Genomic DNA, 17,189 nt, shown 5'->3' on the forward strand with positions numbered 1-17,189 from the left:
AGCCCATTAGAGCACCAAAGGAACTGAGCCAGAAGTGAAGGGCTGGCGTGAGCAGATCAGCTCAGGTGATCGGCTCTGCTTCGAAAGCACATTTCTATTTTAGCCTCTCTTCTGCGGCTGTTAACATTTGGCTTTATTTTCTTTTTCTAGCCTTAAAAATAATTGTTTTACAGTGGCTCAGTTGGTTAAGCGTCTGCCTTCGGCTCGGGTCACGATCTCAGGGTCCTGGGATCGAGCCCCGCATCGGGCTCCCTGCTCAGCGGGAAGCCTGCTTCTCCCTCCCCCACTCCCCCGGCTTGTGCTTATTCTCTCTTTGTGTGTCAAATAAATAAAATCTTTAAAAAAATAATTGTTTTACATTTCAAAACTCCCCTTAGACATGTAGAGTCATTTGGGTATTTTAGGAGCAATAAGATATGCTATTTATAACATCATTTACTCATAAAACGATCACATCAAATGTTATTTAAAATTGTTTTTTAAAAAAACCAGGTGCACCATTGTGCCATGGTTTGCTCCTGCCGAAACCCTGCTGCACTGGGCAGTGTGGGCCGTTTTCCTCCTTCCTGTAGGTCTCAAGGGGGCAGCTCAGCCAGGTCTGAGGCCTTGCATGTCCTCTAGATGCCAGTCACTGGGTGACGTGCCCTCATCCCACTACATTCTGGAAAGGGGTTAAATTATGAGTTTCCCAGAGGCTGCTGGGAAGGCGCCCCATTGGTCTCTGGAGGGTCTGTTTATTCCAACCTCCAACTCTAGACAAGGCCCCAGAGACACCCCAAACACAATGGAGTCCCTACCTGGTCACCCGGACTTGACATGGGGCTGAAGATACTACATCTCCAAGCCTGTAAGACCGGAGATGGCAGCAAGGTTTTTCTTGTCACATCAATAATATAATATGAAGCGACAGAGAAACGAAAGTCGAATAATGTTCTCCTTCAAGCTCATGACCTAGAAAGAACAACCAATATATATATTGTGATACATATATATGTGCAGGGCAGGTGGGGTGGGTAGTGCATGTGTTTTTATTTTTTATTTTCTTTAAAGAATTTATTTGCCTTTTGCCTCGTTGCATCTGAGAGAGCAAGATGGGTCACCAGCAGCTGTACTGGAGCCATCCGAGGAAATGTGGCCGGGGTTCTCGTTCTTGCTGCGTCTGCTCAAACCGGCACGGTCTGATCCGGAACTATGGCCTCAGTATGTGCCACCAATGTTTCCGTCAGTACGCGAAGGATATAGGCTTAAGTTGGATTAAGTGAACTTCCTTGGTCATCCAAGATAACCTACCTTAACTGCAGATATCCAAGATACCTACTTTAATGTCAACTTGTTGTACATAAAATTAAAAATACTCCAATTAAAAAAAAATAAAGAATTTATTTATTTGAGAGAGAGAGAGCACAAGCAGGGGGAGAGGCAGGCAGAGGGAGAGGGAGAAGCAGGCTTCCCACGGAGCAGGGAGCCCGATATGGAGCTCCATCCCAGGACCCTGGGATCATCACCTGAGCTTAACCCCAGGTGCCCCAATGCATGTGTTTTTGAAGCAAAAGAAAGAAAGAAAGAAAGAAAGAAATTATACTATCTGTACTGTGTTCTTACCTTTATTCTCTTAGCAATATGTCAATGTCATCAGCATCTTATCAGCTATGTGAATTTGCAGAAGTTAATCAAACTCTCTGTGCCTTGACTTCCTCATATGTGAAATGGGGGTGCTCTGGGGATTAAGGAAGGTTATTATACATAAAGCTCAGAACTGAGCCTGGTACATAGTGTGCCCTCAAGAAGTGTGAGTTGTAACAATTTCTATTATTATTTGTCATTCTTAATGGCTGCATAGAATTCCATTTATAGACCAGTGGATTTGGGTCTCAGCTGGGTGATTTGCAACATCTGGGGACATTTTTGGTTGTCACCCGGGGTGAAAGGTGCTACTGGCATCTAGTGGGTGGAGGCCTGGGATGCTGTAAAGATCCTACCATGCACAGGACAGCTTCCAACAGGAAGCCGATAGTGCTGAGGTTGAGAAACCCTAGTCTAAATGATTCCTGGTTTGCTTAACCTGCTCCCTATTGTTGGACCCGTACGCTGGACTCATCTTGCTTGTTCCACACCACAGCGGACACGCCAGTGGAGGCCTTAGGTGGGACGGAGAAGTGACCCTGGCACGCCTTGTGGGGCAGGGAGTAATACGGTTCTTCGGGAAGGGTACGGAGTGGCTGTACCATATCCAGCCCAGGACAGTGGGTGGGAGAGGAAGTCTGAGACACACACACACCTTGTGTGCTCCTTTGACGCCACTCAGTGTGCTGAACCGCAGAACTGGGTCCCGTCATGGCAGCAGAGGGACAGATCCACCAAGAGCTGTCTGGCTGAGATAAGGGAGGGAAATACAGGGCCCATGTACGTTATGTTCTGAGTGAGCTGTGTGTGTGTGCGGGGGGGGGGGGGGGCGGTGAGTTATACACTTTGATTGGACACCAGAAAAACCCACATTTTAAAAAGGACTTCCTTGCTGTAGATGAGCCTGTAGTTCTCATAACAGGGTCCTGAGGTCCCAAAGGTTTTGAAAGGTGGGGCAGAGAAGCCCCCGAATGCCAAGCTTCCGGAGCTCTACCATGAAGCCCCTTCCTCCGGCCTGGCAGCTCCCTGCCTCCCTCCTGAAGAACCCCAGCCTCACCCGCCTGAGTTTCTAGAACACACGGGATGAGTTGCTCCTCCTCATGCCTGCAGCCCTGGGATTCCTCAGGTCTTTATATCCTCAGCCTCTCTCCACCAGGCACTGGGACACAGTGAACAATGCCAATGTGGCCCCTGCCTTGGTAGGGACACACCACAAACATGGAAACAAGTCGGTAAGCCGGTGATTCTGAAAGGTGGGATGACACACCAAGCATCTGCTCAGAGGACAAGACAACTGAGCAGCAACGGGATATGAAAAGCATCGGCACATGGGGCGCCTGGGTGGCTCAGATGGTTAAGCGTCTGCCTTCGGCTCAGGTCAGGATCCCAGGGTCCTGGGATCGAGCCCCGCATTGGGCTCCCTGCTTGGTGGGGAGTCTGCATCTCCTTCTCCCTCTACTGTTCCCCCTACTTGTGCTCTCTCACTCTCTCTGTCAAATAAATAAAATCTTTAAAAAAAAAAAAAAAGAAAAGAAAAGCATCAGCACATAAAGATCCAGAGGAAGAAATTTCTAGCAGGGGAAACAGCACGTCCAAGGGACTCATGCTCAGTCGAGGAAAAGAAGGATACATTCTAGGGCGCCTGGGTGGCTCAGTTGGTTAAGCGACTGCCTTCGGCCCAGGTTATGATCCTGGAGTCCCAGGATGGAGTCCCGCATGGGCTCCCTGCTCGGCAGGGAGTCTGCTTCTCCCTCTGACCCTCCCCCCTCTCATGCTCTCTCTCTCTCTCATTCTCTCTCTCAAACAAATAAATAAAATCTTAAAAAAAAAAAAAGGATACATTCTATAGCAGAAAGTCTCAAGCACCTTACCCAAAGCTGCCATTTTGTGAACAAGCAGGCAGGGGCAGGAACTAGTAGCTAGACTTTCTCCTGGGGCAGGTCTGCAAACCCCCATCCTGCTCCGAGGCAGCCTCCGCAGGAGCACAGAACACAGTCCCGGGGGAGGGGGTGGGATCCTGTGTGCAGATGCGGGGAGCTCAGGGCCTCCTCGTGCGTCCGTGGCGCACTCTGGCGATCAGCAGCTTGCAGGCAGCCCAGCCCACAGTGGCTCACTGGACTGGGGCGCGGAGACGCCGAGGCTGAGGGGGCCCACCGAGCTGCCCGGTCTGACCGCGAGCCTCACAGGGGTCCAGCTCCTCACCTTTGGATGAGAAAAGCCAGCCCAAGCTGGAAGAATCAAAGGACTTGGGGTTCTGACTGCCCAGCGTCCCAGTTTTCGCATTAAAAAACCCAACAAACTAAACTTGTTTTAGGCCTCCATCTGGTCCCTGGGAAAGCAGAATTCCGATTAACCAGTAAAGGTCCACCACGACCGTGCTGACAGCTTTCAGCCAGTGGTTAGCGGTTTAAACGAGAAAAGTCCCTGAAGAGTGAGATGGGGGTCCCGCATGAAACACCACTGGTGCTTAAACAGAGAAAAGGTGTTCCTCCATCTCCTGTTAAGAGAAAGGGAAGCTAAAACTGCTCTCAATGCCAGGTTTCCCTTGTCAGTTCCGGAAAGATCAAAATGGGCTGACGCGGGGTGGGGGGGCGGAGGGGGTGTAGATCTGTACAACCGTGATGCAGGGCCCATGGGAATGTGTTGTAAAACTACCTTGTTCTCTGACCTGGCGATGCTCCTTCTAGGAGTTTATCCCGCAGATAGCCCCACAGGTGTGCTGTCTGTAACAGCCGCTGCCAACCTAAAGGTTGGCTAGGAGGGGAGTGCCTAAATACGGACGGGATGGCCACACATCAAAGGGCCACGCAGCTGTGCAAATGCAGGAGGCCGGCCCACTCTTCCTTCACAGACTGGTCTTGGAGATGACAGCCCTCCGAGGGCCCCCGTCCCCCGCGTGCTCTCTAGCCCGGCCGGCTCAGCAGGCTAGAGTGCGGGCTTGGCCTACGGGGCCAGGGACACTGGGGGGCCAGGGACAGGCCACCGGGACCTCAGCCCCACGTAGCCCTGCCGGGGGTTGCTGCTCCAGGGCGCTCACTCACTGGTCCTGAACCCTCAGGCTGCTGGTCCTTCCTTGCTCCCCTCTCCTGACTCGTATCCTCAGGCGAAGCCAAGACTTTGCTCCTTCTCTCGGGGAATATCCTCTCTGTATTCAGCTTTCCCCAAATCCGGGCTGTGCCGTCTCAGGGAGTCCACTCTGGGGCTGAGCTAATTCCCCAGGAACACTTGCCCTGTTGCTCAGCTTCCCTGGAATGAGTCACCCAGGCCCCTGAGATGCTCCTCTGTCCCCTCCTCACTGCATTTCACAAACCCACCTTTTCCTGAGAAGCAGGGTGGTCTGGTGGTTAAGTCCGAAGGCTATGGTAGTCAGCTGCCGGGGCTCCTGGTTTGGCCCCAGGATCTCCTAGTACATGTGGGCTTGGTAGAGTCACATAGCCTCCCTGTTCTCAGGAACGGAGCTGCTAATAGCTTCTCTTTAAGATCTCCTTAATAGCACTTGGCACAAAGTATGTGCCCAATAAATGTTACTATTATTTTATGGGCCACTGGGAAGCTAGCTGGAGTCAATCCACAGCACACTGAGAGGAAATGTATTTCCTCACAGCCTCCCTGAACGGAACTCAGGAGGAGAAAGTCATCTGGCAACGTTCTGCCCCGCGACCAGCAATGGGGTTGGCGTTTAAGAAGTGTGGCTGGAATCCAGATAAGGCCCCAAAGCACTCCCTCCCCAGTGCGAGCCGGTCCTCCCAGATGGGCAGGAGTGAGGAGGCCAGTCCCTGCTGGGGTCTCTGGCAGGCGATGGAGGAATTAGGAGGGGGTGGGGCTGAAGCCTGGTAAGGTCCACACAGCTTATGTCACCCAGTGGGGCCTTTTAATTCTAGCCTTAGGACTGCCATGCAGGGGAGAGCATCTGAGAGGGACTTGGGTGGGAGACGAAGCCCCCTCCCCTGTCCTCTCCCACTGTAGCTTCTTGGTAGAGCATACAGGACTCCCCGCACCCCTCACCCCAGCCTCCAGGCTTCTGCATCCCCACCCCAGGCCCAGAGCCCCTCTCCACCTGCCCCTCCCATTCACCCGGTTCTCCTTTGCTCCTCCCCCTCCACCCCCCCCCCCGGCTCCTCCTCCCCTCCCCCTGCCTCCCCCTACCCCCTCCTGCCTTACTTCCTCTCAGCCTCACACAAAAGCACAGGTGGTTCTTGGCCATATGGCTCTATTATTCTAATATTCCCCAGATTTATGACCACAATGCTGAGAAATCGTCAGGTGCTCCAAGATGCGGTCCGTGGCTTGAAGACACATCTGCGACGACAAAAAAAAACACTCTCTGGAACCCGGCATGGAAGTGTCACCGGCGATTTTCCTTGTAAGAAGCTGGTAACTGCCACCCCAGGGGCTTTGTGCTGCCCAGCGTGATGCAGCTTCCTTCGCTCCGAGAGCCCTGTGGGCTGGGGGAAGCGGCCCGAGGGGGCACATTCCACTCCCCCGGCTGCGCTATTTGACTAGTATTAACTGGGAATTAATTGAGGACAATGAGCCCGGAGGCAGGAACTCCCGCCCCTCCTGCCCTTGGGGCCGTCATGAGCGCCGCCCAGCTGCATGACCCGACCCAACGGGCTGGCCCTCAATGCGCAGTCCTCACGTCACTGTGGGGCCCCGCTCGCTGGACTCACGCGTCCGGCAGGTAACCCACCTATTCACATCTGCCCACCACTCTTGGCTACTCACTGCCCACGACTCCCATATCTGACAGAGCTGCTTCACATTTACACACCAGACGACTCCCTTGGGCAACAGATAATTCTCCACTCACACCTCCTGCCGCTCTCACTTCCACCCACACCTGCACACCCGGCCACAGATGCAGAGATGACTCCCAGCCCCCACTTTCCCCAGCGCACCCGCCCCTCTCACACCCTGCCCTGCCCCACATTTTCAGGACCGGACCCGGTTGTCACAGCCACAGGTCAGACACTGTCCCCCACTCGGCCGTGCACAGACGTGCAAGGCGGCCAGCCCACCCCGTGCAGAAGCACACAGGCACACTCACGCCCTCCCTCGCAGCTCTCCGAGGGCAAGCCCCGGGGGGTGAGGATGCTCTGGGCTTCTAGGAAGCTAGCCGCACCCCCTGCCCCAAGGATCCAGATCTTGCGCCTGCACTCCTACCCCAGGAGCACTGCCGGCCGCAGGGTGAGCTCCGGAAGCCTCGGGAATAGGTGACTGTCTCATGCAGGTCTGCCCATGTCCTAGGGACCCTTCTGTCCTGAGCCAACCCGCAGTGCTGCTCACCATCTGGGGGAACCCATTTTGGGCCTGGCTCAGTAAAGGAACACCTGGCCATCAGCCTCTGCCTGGAGGCCACTCATTTCCCCTGAGTTTGCCCCCACCCTTTCAGGCCGATAACATGTAGGGAGGCTTTGCCTCAACAAGCGGCCTTGGGCCCCAGCTGCTCTTCTCCATCCCTGGCCACTAGTTCCTGTCTCCTGAGGCCTCCAGCCTGGAGGCAGGGACATGCTCAGGCAATTCCGTGCACAAACTGATTCCCCTGCCTCCCCATGCCCCAGGTTAATGGGACCCAGAGCTTCCAGCCAGAAGCCTGGGGGGCAGGGCAGGCCTAGCTCCAGGAGCAGGACACTGTTCCCGATATGCTTTGAAGGGAGGGTTCAAGCTGGAAACCTCCCTGCCCGAAATGTCACCCCTGCTTTGTCGGACATTTCCCTACCCCTGCAGAAGCCATCACATCCCTGGGTTGCCTCTGTCCTGTTCTTCAGGCCCAGGGAGGGTGAGGTGGCTGGACAGGAGAGGCAGGAAGGAGTCAGAAAATAAATCCTCCCTCCACCCCCTTTGCTGAAAATGTTAAGCATCACTCCATGGTGGCCCTATGGCCTACAGGACAGAACCAGGCTTTCAATCAGACCCACCCAGCTCTAGAGCTTGTCTCGCCACCTGGTAGCCCTGGGACCTTGGACAGGTGTCTTTATCTCTTTGAACCTTTCTTTGTCTTTAAAATGGGGTAGAGAATAAATCGGAGGAGAGTTCCTCAGCGCATGTCAATGTTCAGTCCGTCACCGGCCCACGCAGGAAGTAGCATCTGTGGTTCTAGGCATCTTTGAGCCCCAGGGTGGGAAGCCCTAGCCCTTGCCTTTTCCCAGAGCCTCAGGGACGCTGCATTTCCACCCAGAGCCCAGGCTGGGAGCGCCAGCCCAGGCCTGAGGGCAGCCTCGTTGGCATTGGCCAACTTGAGCCAGGTGGAGGCTAGGCCCCTGGACCCCTGGCCCCTCTGTTGGAGAGCAGATTCTGTGAGGGGGCGTGGGGAGGAAGGCATGGAAACCAGGGGTTCCTATCTGCAGCACGGAGAGGCCTCCCTATACCTCACCCCCAGGGCCTTAACCTGCAGGGACCTCCTCCCCAGCGGCTGGCTACAGATCTGCGTGTTTTGCGGATTTAAAAAGCTTTTCTATTATAATCTCACCAATTGTCACTGCAGCCCTTTGGGCGTAGGGACTTTGAATCTTCATTTGTTATAGATGAGGACCAGGAAAGTGAAGGGACTCCTCAAGATCACACAACTCTAGTGATCACACACCTGAGATTCCAACTTGGATCTTCTGGCCATGATGCTAACCCTCTGCCCATCACGCCAGGGTGTCCCCAGGGCTCCCAAGGGCAGGGAGCTTAGCACGGATGTGATTTGTCCCTCAGGAATGGCCACCATGGGCATCTACTTTATTCAGTAATAAGGCGCCCCCTCCCCCCAATTGCCCCTCCCCGTCCCCTTTACTGTCAGTCCCTTGGGGAACATGCGGGATTGGGGTGGGGGGATGCTGGCAACGGAGTCCCAGCTTCGTGTCATCACCGCCCACCGAGTCCTCCACTTTCTTCCCCACCTGGCCTCTCCCCACGCCCTGGGCTACTGAGAATCTCTGTAGGACCCTGGGCCCCTCATGCTGCTTCCTGCCGCCCTGCCTTGGCTCACACGCTTCCCTCTGCCTGGAACAATTTCACCTGCACTGCCTGGTGAACTCCATTTGTTCACCAGGTTAACTGGTGGTTAACTCCATTTGTCCTTCAGACTCAGGTGCCATCTTCTCTGGGGAGCCCTCCCTGACTGCTCTCCCCCAAAGAGCTTCATTCTGTCAGGCCATTACCTGCTCACCATCATAATGGCCCTTTCTTGTCTTCCCCTGGAGTAGTCAGTGGGTGAGCTCCACAAGGATGCAAACCTCACCTTACTCTCGGTTCAGCAGCACCACGGAAAGGAGAGGTCTTTCCAAGTGTCAGCAACCCATCACACACTGGCTTATATGAACTGGAAAGCCAAGAGGGGTTGATCTGGCTTTGGACAAAGCTAGAAACTCCAAAGATGTGATCAAGAATTTTCCCCTCTGTCACACACACACACACACACACACACACACACACACACACACACCTGCTCCTCTCTGTGGGGCTTCTGTTCTTAGATTCTCCACGGTGGTGACTAAGATGGCATCACCCAGCCCCAGGCTTCCATCCTACAGCGGAATAAAGGCTGTGGAAAGAGAGCTATCTTTCCCAAGAGTTCCGGCAAAGTCCTAGGACTTGCCCCTCAAGTATCTGGAAAGCAGATAAGCACATTCAGCTGGGGAACGGAGGGGGTGGGGCATGATTCTCCCAAAGAAAATAAGATCACTTTTACCAAAAGAAGGGGGAATGGACCCAGGGCACATGAAAACAATGTCTACGAAAGCAGGTCTTTTTTAACTTCAATGAACAGATCTCTTGGGGATCTTGTTAAAATGCAGGTTCTGCTTCAGAAGGTCTGGGGGTGGGGCTTAAGAGTCTGCATTTCTGGCAAGTTCTCCAGCGGCTGCTCCCTCGGAGTGGCAGAGGCCTCTCTGAGTGGCAAGGACCCTAATGCACCTAACACCTGCCCCGACCGAATAGACCACGTGCAACAGGTGAGGGGCACCAAGATGCTGATAGGACTTGGCGCCCACCTCAGTCGTTCCCACACCCCAGGCCCAGCTGTGCTTCTCGGATTGTCCCTTGCCGTAACCCGCCGAGGCCTTCCTTCGTATCCCTATTTTGCAGATGAGAAAACAGAGGGTCCAGTAAATTCTGCCATTCTCCTAAGTCACACCTGTGGCAAGGAGTTGGGCTGGATCCCAGCTACCTGTCCCTCTGCGGGACTCACCAGAACCCATCCCAGGCTTAGAAACAGGAAGAGAAGCGGCCCACCATGTTATGGTCACATTTCCCCAGGATTGGAAATTCCCGGGCCCCAGGCAGAGGGTTGTGTCAGCTGAGGCGGTGCTGAGGTTTTTATAGCCAACGTGGACCTGGGTGACCTCCTGGTTCTGCTGTTTGTAAATCAAAGTTGCAAAGGCAAAGTTCATTTGGGCAGCACCCCCCCACTGGTTATTTTTAACTTCTCCTTTATCAGTTTTCTCCTCCCTGCTCTCCAGTTGCTAACATTACGTAATAGGTACGGTCTCACCCAGGGTGGGGCCGGTCACACCTGGGCTCTAAGGAATGAAATGCGGGTGTCCCTGGCACCTGATGCCACCTCACAGGGGTGGACTGGGCATTTGCAAATGATTTGAAGGAGGAATTCTTAGCGGATCTATGGGCTGGCACCAGAGGATGATCATTAGGGAGATCGAATATGGAATGAGCTACTGAAGAGGGAGTGAGTTCCCCATCTGTTATGGGTTGAATTATGTGCCCCCCAAATTCATATCCTGAAGTCCTAACCCCCAGTACCTTGGATGACCTCAGAGAAAGGGTCTTTGCAGCTGTAATTAGTTAAATTAAGGTCATACTAGACTAGTGTGGGCCCCTAATCCAATATGACCAGTGTCCTTAAACAGAGGGGACATTTGGACGCAGACACACACACACACACACACACACACACACACACACACACACACACACACAAGGACAGCCACGTGATGAGTGTAGAGATGAGGGGATGCAGCAGAAGCCAAAGAACTCAAGGGATCACCAACCAGCCTCCAGAAGCCAGGGAAGAGGCCAGGAACAGAGTCCCTCATGGCCTCAGAAGGAACCAGCCCTGCTGACACCTTGACTTCAAACTTCTAGCCCCCAGAACTGTGACAGTACATTTCCGTTCTTTAAGGCACCGAGTCTGCGGCACTTTGTTAGGGCTGCTCTAGGATATGAATACATCTCTAGAGGTGCTCGAGCTGAGGCTGACAGCCACTTGGCAGGGTATTGTCCCATGGAAATATTATGAAAACCACCTACATAATTTTAATTTTTTAGTAGCCACATTTGAAAAAAAGAAACAGGGGCACCTGTGTGGCTCAGTCATTAGGTGTCTGCCTTCAGCTCAGGTCATGATCCCAGGGTCCTGGGATTGAGCCCCACATCAGGCTCCCTGCTCCGCTAGAGGCCTGCTTCTCCCTCTCCCACTCCCCCTGCTTGTGTTCCCTCTCTCGCTGTGTCTTTCTCTGTCAAATAAATAAATAAAATCTTTAAAAAAATAAAAAGTTTTAAAAAAGAGATGAAATTAATTTTAATCATATATTTTATTTCATACAATATGCCCAAAGTATCATTTCAATAGGCAATAAGTCCTAAAAAGAGCTATTAATGAAATGTTTTATGTTTTTTGTTTTGTATGAAGTCTTTGAAATCTAGTGTGTTGTTTTCCACTTAGAGCATAAGTCAATTGAGATTAGCCATATTTCAAGTGCTCAAGAGCCATCCATAACTAGTGGCTACCATATTGGATAACGTCAGTCCAGTTCCTTCTCTCTTCTGTTTGAGTGGCTTTTTTTTTTTTTTTTTTGGAGGGAGGGGAGAAAGAGAATTTTAAGCAGGCTCGTGGAGCCCAGAGCCCAACATGGGGCTCCATCTCACAACCTTGAGATCATGACCTGTGCCTAAATCAGGAGTCGGACGTTTAACCAACTGAGTCACCCAGGCGCCCCCTGTATCTGTGTGGCTTTAAGCATTTTACTGATCCTGTTACAGCCTGTTTCCTTACCTATAAAAACGGGAACAATACTGACATCTCCTCCCTAGGGTCGGTATAAAGATTAAATGAGAAGGTGTCTGTTTAGTGGGTTCCTGACACCGGGTGAACTTCTAGCCAAACACTATTACAAACTTGTTGTCATCAGAGCCAATATTTAAGGACCTTCCCACTCTAGAGGATCACACAATCACTGCATTTGTCCCCAGGCTCATCTTGCACCCCGTCCACACTCATACCCACCTCCAGGCTCCCCACTCAGACCAACCAGAGTCCACTTCCTCCTGGAAGGGTCCCAGCTCCCATTTTAAACTCTCAGAGCACCCAGGGAGAGTCTCACAAATAAACTGTTCTGTTAATTGTGTTATTACACGTGAGTGAAGTTTTAAGTCCCCTGAGGGCTGGGATATGCCTTCTCTGGTCTCTCCTCTGGCCTCTGAGTTCGGGGCCCATTCAATCCATCAGGCAACAAACCTTTACCGAGTGAGCACCCATCCCAAGTCAGCCGTTGGACCCTGCCACACCTACGGCGGTGTCAGTTAATGGTGTGCAGGCTGGTTTACCTACGTCACACCCCTCAGACGCCCGCAAAGGGGTCTGGTCTTGGTCTCTGGGCACCAAGGCCCACAGCAGACTATAGAGTGGTAGCTATACCTCTGGGCCGGCCCACGGGGTGGAAGTCCTAGAACTTCCCAGAAGGGCCAGCGGTTATGCTGTCCAACACGCCTCATGGCTTGCAGGAAACGTTTCCTGCCCCGGGCTGGCGTGGGCCTGGTGCGGGAGCTCCGGGGAGCCCAGCACGGCAGGCCCAGGATGAGACCCGGGTCTGGCAGGAGACCGAGGGCTGCCCTTTGCGCCACCTGCCCTTCCCATCTCTCTCTTGCCTGATGGCATGTCGTGGCTTGTTTACTACGAGTCGCACCCTGATAGAGGCCCAGCTGACTGGGTAAATGAATCACCAGCACCTCCAGGAGAAGCTCATGGGGGGAGAGTCACCATCAGGCCAGCCCCGCCCCCGACCCACCGCTCCCACCCCCAGCACACGCAAACGGTTCTGTTTGCTAGTGAGCACGCTAGGGCTGAGCCTGACCCCACGCGTCCTGTGGGCAGCACCCCCCCCCCCCGCCCGCAAGCCCGCCGACTTGCGCTCGTGTGAGCAGCTCTCTCTTCCCTGCCAGGGCCCTGACTCAGCCATCTTCCTTACAGACTACGGGGGAGGCTTCGTCCTCTGGGCCCATCCCATCCCCCTCTCGCCTGCCTGCTCCTCTCTTCTTCATGGAGGTGAAAGACCTGGGTATAAAATCAGACTATGCCGCCTACGAACTGTGTGGCCCTGGTCAAGCTGATCAACTTCTCTGAGCTTCAGATTCCTCCACCATAAATGAGGATGGCAATAACGTCCACCTCATGGGGCCGTCGGGAAGTTTAAATGAGACAGTTTACCTCCCGTGCCTGGTGTACTGAGGGGCACGCTAGCAAGCGCACGGCTTAAATGTTCCTATCCGATCACGGCGGTGATTACCGTTTGCTTGTACAACGTGGCAAAAAGCTTATTCTGCTCCAGGAACGCACACTCCAATCCACAGCAAAAGCTGGGAAACACGATGTCAATTTTACCTGCTTTGCCAGGATTTTGCAGCCTATGACTTCTTGTTGAGGAATTTGAGCTGATACAAGCAACTCATTCATTCTGCAAATATGTACTGAGCATCCGCTAGGAAGTGATGTGTTCCTGGAGGCCCCAAGAGCAGAACTGGGGGGTGTGGACAAGAAGCCGTGCCTGCAGCTGCCCAGACCCACATCATGAAAGTTCCTTTCATGCTTTGTTGAGGTGACGGCAGGTTCTTTGCCTGTGTCCATGGATAGAGGTCCTAGTATGGCTTGGAGCTGATAATCTAGGGAGATGAGACAGGAGGGGATCATGCTCAGAGATTTGGACCCGCTCTGGTGTTGGGGTCCCTGCTTCACTCCACTCTCGTGATCCTGAGAAAGCCAATTAGTCTTAGAGAGCCTCAGTTTCCTCCTCTCTTAAATGGGCAGAACAATACCTAGCTTGTGACCTCATAGGGCGGCTGTCAGCTCATGTGTGTGGAGACCTCCCACTAACCATATTCTTCCTTCCTTCTTCCTTCCTTCCCTCCATCCCTCAACCATCCACTCAGCCATCCAACTTTTTTTTTTTTTTTTAATTACCTATTCTCTTTCAGCTACTGTGGAGGAGGTAGGAGGGGAGGGGAACAGACTCAGGGAAATACTGAGCACCAGGGTTCAACAGAGAGGAGCCTTGGTCCATCGTTCAGCTCCACACGTTGATATTGCTACACGCAGACCAGTCCTTGGGAAGGGCTGACCCTTCTTCAGTCCAGCCCAGGTCACTGGTCGCCCCTCTGGGCCCAAATCTGGTCTAGGTGAGAAGCAGCACAAGCTCCTGGGCAGATGGCCAGGGTGGATCTCCCCGCTGCTTGGACCCCAGCCAGCACCCTCCACTGGACTAGTGACCTTCTGTTTCCTGTAGCTTGGCAGGAAATGAGTTCTGAAAGAGAAGGGCTGTGTGGGCTCCAGGCAGCACACCCCCGCCTCAGGCAGAAAGTGGGAAGAAGGGGAGGTCCCGGCCGTTTCTACTCGCTTCCCTCAGAAACGCAATGCTTTTATACAAATCTCCCCAGCAGATTTCTGCTTAGTTCCCTGGAAAGAATGGGAGCATGTGGCCACTTTAGCCACAAGAAAGGCTGGGGAAAAGGGAGCGGGATTATCATGATGGGCTCACACCAGGGATCAGCACCATTTTCTAACGAGGGCTAGAGAGGAAGTAGTTTGGACTTCGGGGGCCACGAAGTCTCTGCTGCAACTACTCCAGTCTCCCTGGGGGTGTGAAATCAGCCACAGACACAGCAGCAAATGGGTAGGACTGCGCTCCGACTGAACTTTATGGACACTGACACTCGGATGTCACGTCACTTTCATATGTCACAAAATATCCTTCTTTGATTTTTTTTCAAAAACCGTTTTCGCTCATGCGCCAAACCAAACCAGGAGGCAGCCAGATTTGGCCCTCAGGTTGTAGTTTGCCAGTCCTTGGCTTAGACCAGTCAAAATCCATTGCCGGGGGCTGGGCACACTGTCACTCCAAGGAAGGGGGTGTGTGTGGTATGTGGCGTGTGGTGTGGGGGTGCGCGCGCGCTGTGGGTGGGTGGGTGGGTGGGTGGGATACGTGTGTACCAAGACCCACTCAGGGATGATGGCAGTGGGGTGTAGGACATGAACAACGAATGGTGTTCCCCACGGGCCATATTGTTACTGCACAAGAGGAACAGGAGGATTTGAACCTGAACCATCCAAACTTGAGAGCCTACCCTTGTAGCCTCCATGCTAACTAACGTTCTCTGCTCAGAGACCTCAGCTCGCTGCGAAGGTAAGGCTGGGGGAGGAGGCGCGTGATCAGGCATCAGGATTAGGATGTCCCCAAGAGGGCTCACGCAGGGACCCACGCCTCTACACTCCTGAGACTTTCCAGTGGCCTCTTCTCTTGAGAGGACCCGGCTGGGAGATCAGAGGAGCAGAACACAGGGAGGAAGGAGGAGCTCCCACCTCCCATCCTCCCCATGGGAATGCACATCCCCAACCCCCCCAACTGTGCGGATCGGGTGGGGGCCTCCCTCCAGCCCTGGAGCAGGATTTCCGTTTCCCTTGACATTGGTAGACCAGAAATTGGGTCTTATTCTCGTGGTAGGAAGAGAAGCCCTCCCACTCTCCCCGACTTCCTTTCGCTCCTGCTTTCCCCTTCTGCCTGCCCTGGTACCGAGGAGATTCAGGGAAGTGTCTAACAGCTGAGGGAGCCTGAAGGGATCTGGAAGCTCAGAGGTGTCATCCTTTCAGCCATTAAAATTTTTCTTTAGCTCCTACCATATGATTTATTTTTTAAAATTCATTCAGTTTCCACTGAGCATGAGCTAGGCTCTCTTCCAAGGAATTTCATGTCCTTTGACTCACATAATCCTCCCAACAACTCTGTGAGGTAAGTGTCGTTAAACCCATTTCACAAAGGTGGAAACTGAGACCCAAAGAGTTTACTTACATAATGGCAGAGCCAGGATTTGACCCGGGTCCGACCGACTCCAGAGCCCCTCTCCCTACTGTCATACACTGCCTCTGCCCCACAGAAGGCCCTGGAAAGAATGGAGGATCGGGGTTCAGAGCTCAGGTGCTGCAGTCAAAGAGACCTGAGTTCAAATTCTGGATGAGATATACACCAGTTGCTTTCTTGGGCGAGTCATTTGCTTTCTCTCTCTCTTTTTTTTAAAAGATTTTATTTATTTATTTGACACAGAGAGAGAGACAGCGACAGAGGGAACACAAGCAGGGGGAGTGGGAGAGGGAGAAGCAGGCTTCCCGTGTAGCAGGGAGACCGATGCGGGGCGTGATCCCAGGACCCTGGGACCATGACCTGAGCTGAAGGCAGACGCTTAACGACTGAGCCCACCCAAACCCCCCATCATTTGTTTTCTCTTAACCTCAGTTTCCCCTCCTGTGGTGGGGGGCGAACGATTCTCTTTTCCTCCGGCGCCATGATTTCCCCAGGGAAACCACTCTTCTCCCTTCCTGTGGTTCTCCTGGCAATGCCCTCACTTGCCAGCCACAGGGGTGAGCACACACCCCAGGCCCTGCCAATTAGAGCATCTTGTTCTCCCGGCCTTAGTGATGAGCTCAGGGATAAGTACGTGCGACTAAATCCAGCCAGTGAGAATTAGGCTGAGGATTTTTGCTGGACCCGCTAAGAAAGAAAGGCTCTCTTTTCGGTGGTTGGGGTGCAAGCCCAGGGCTGCTTGTGGCTATGTTGTCACTGCACACGAAGACCCTGCCTGAGAGAAAAAAAAAAAAAAAAAACAACAAAGCAAAGGAAAAAAAAAAAAAGAGGCAGCAACGAGAGACCCTTAGAGGAGAAGATTCTCAATGACTTCACCTAAGCTCCTAGGTTCCCATTATGCCTAAGATGGACCCTTTGCTGTCTTAGTTACAAAAGCCTACCTGTGCTCGAGTCTGTGGAGGCCGGGCTGACATGTTTCTCTGACACCGGCTTGCAACAGAATGAAAGCTCAGGAGGGCAAGTCTGTAAAGTCAATGCTGTATCTCCAGCGTTGGGCACATAGAACATCCTCAACAGACCCGAAGAGCACCAGAGACAACACCCCACCTCATGGGACGTTGGGAGGATAAAGTGGGGATGGATATGCAAGGTTTGGCCCCCTGTGCCTGGCACGGTGAACCTCAACAGCCATGACTCTGCCCTCCCGCGGCCTCAGGCCCGGCGGACTGTCCTCCCCACTGTCCGTAGGCGGGTGCAGGGAGGGCCAGGAGCAGGGATCGAAGACCAGGAGTGGAAACCACAGATGTCGAAGCCACAGGGAACACAGAAAACACTGCAGACCTGGTCCCAGCCCTCCAGGACTCTGTTTGGCACCGTCCAGTCTCTGTGGCTCCCCGCGACCTAGGGCCGGAACCACTGTGCGGCTGTGGTTACACGCCAGGCCAGGCCACCCCCACAGGCCTCTGAAGTCAGCAGTGGACACTGCCACAGCCTGCTGCA

Source organism: Zalophus californianus, chromosome 15, assembly GCF_009762305.2.
Source record: "Zalophus californianus isolate mZalCal1 chromosome 15, mZalCal1.pri.v2, whole genome shotgun sequence".
In the NCBI taxonomy this organism is placed as follows: Eukaryota; Metazoa; Chordata; class Mammalia; order Carnivora; family Otariidae; genus Zalophus; species Zalophus californianus.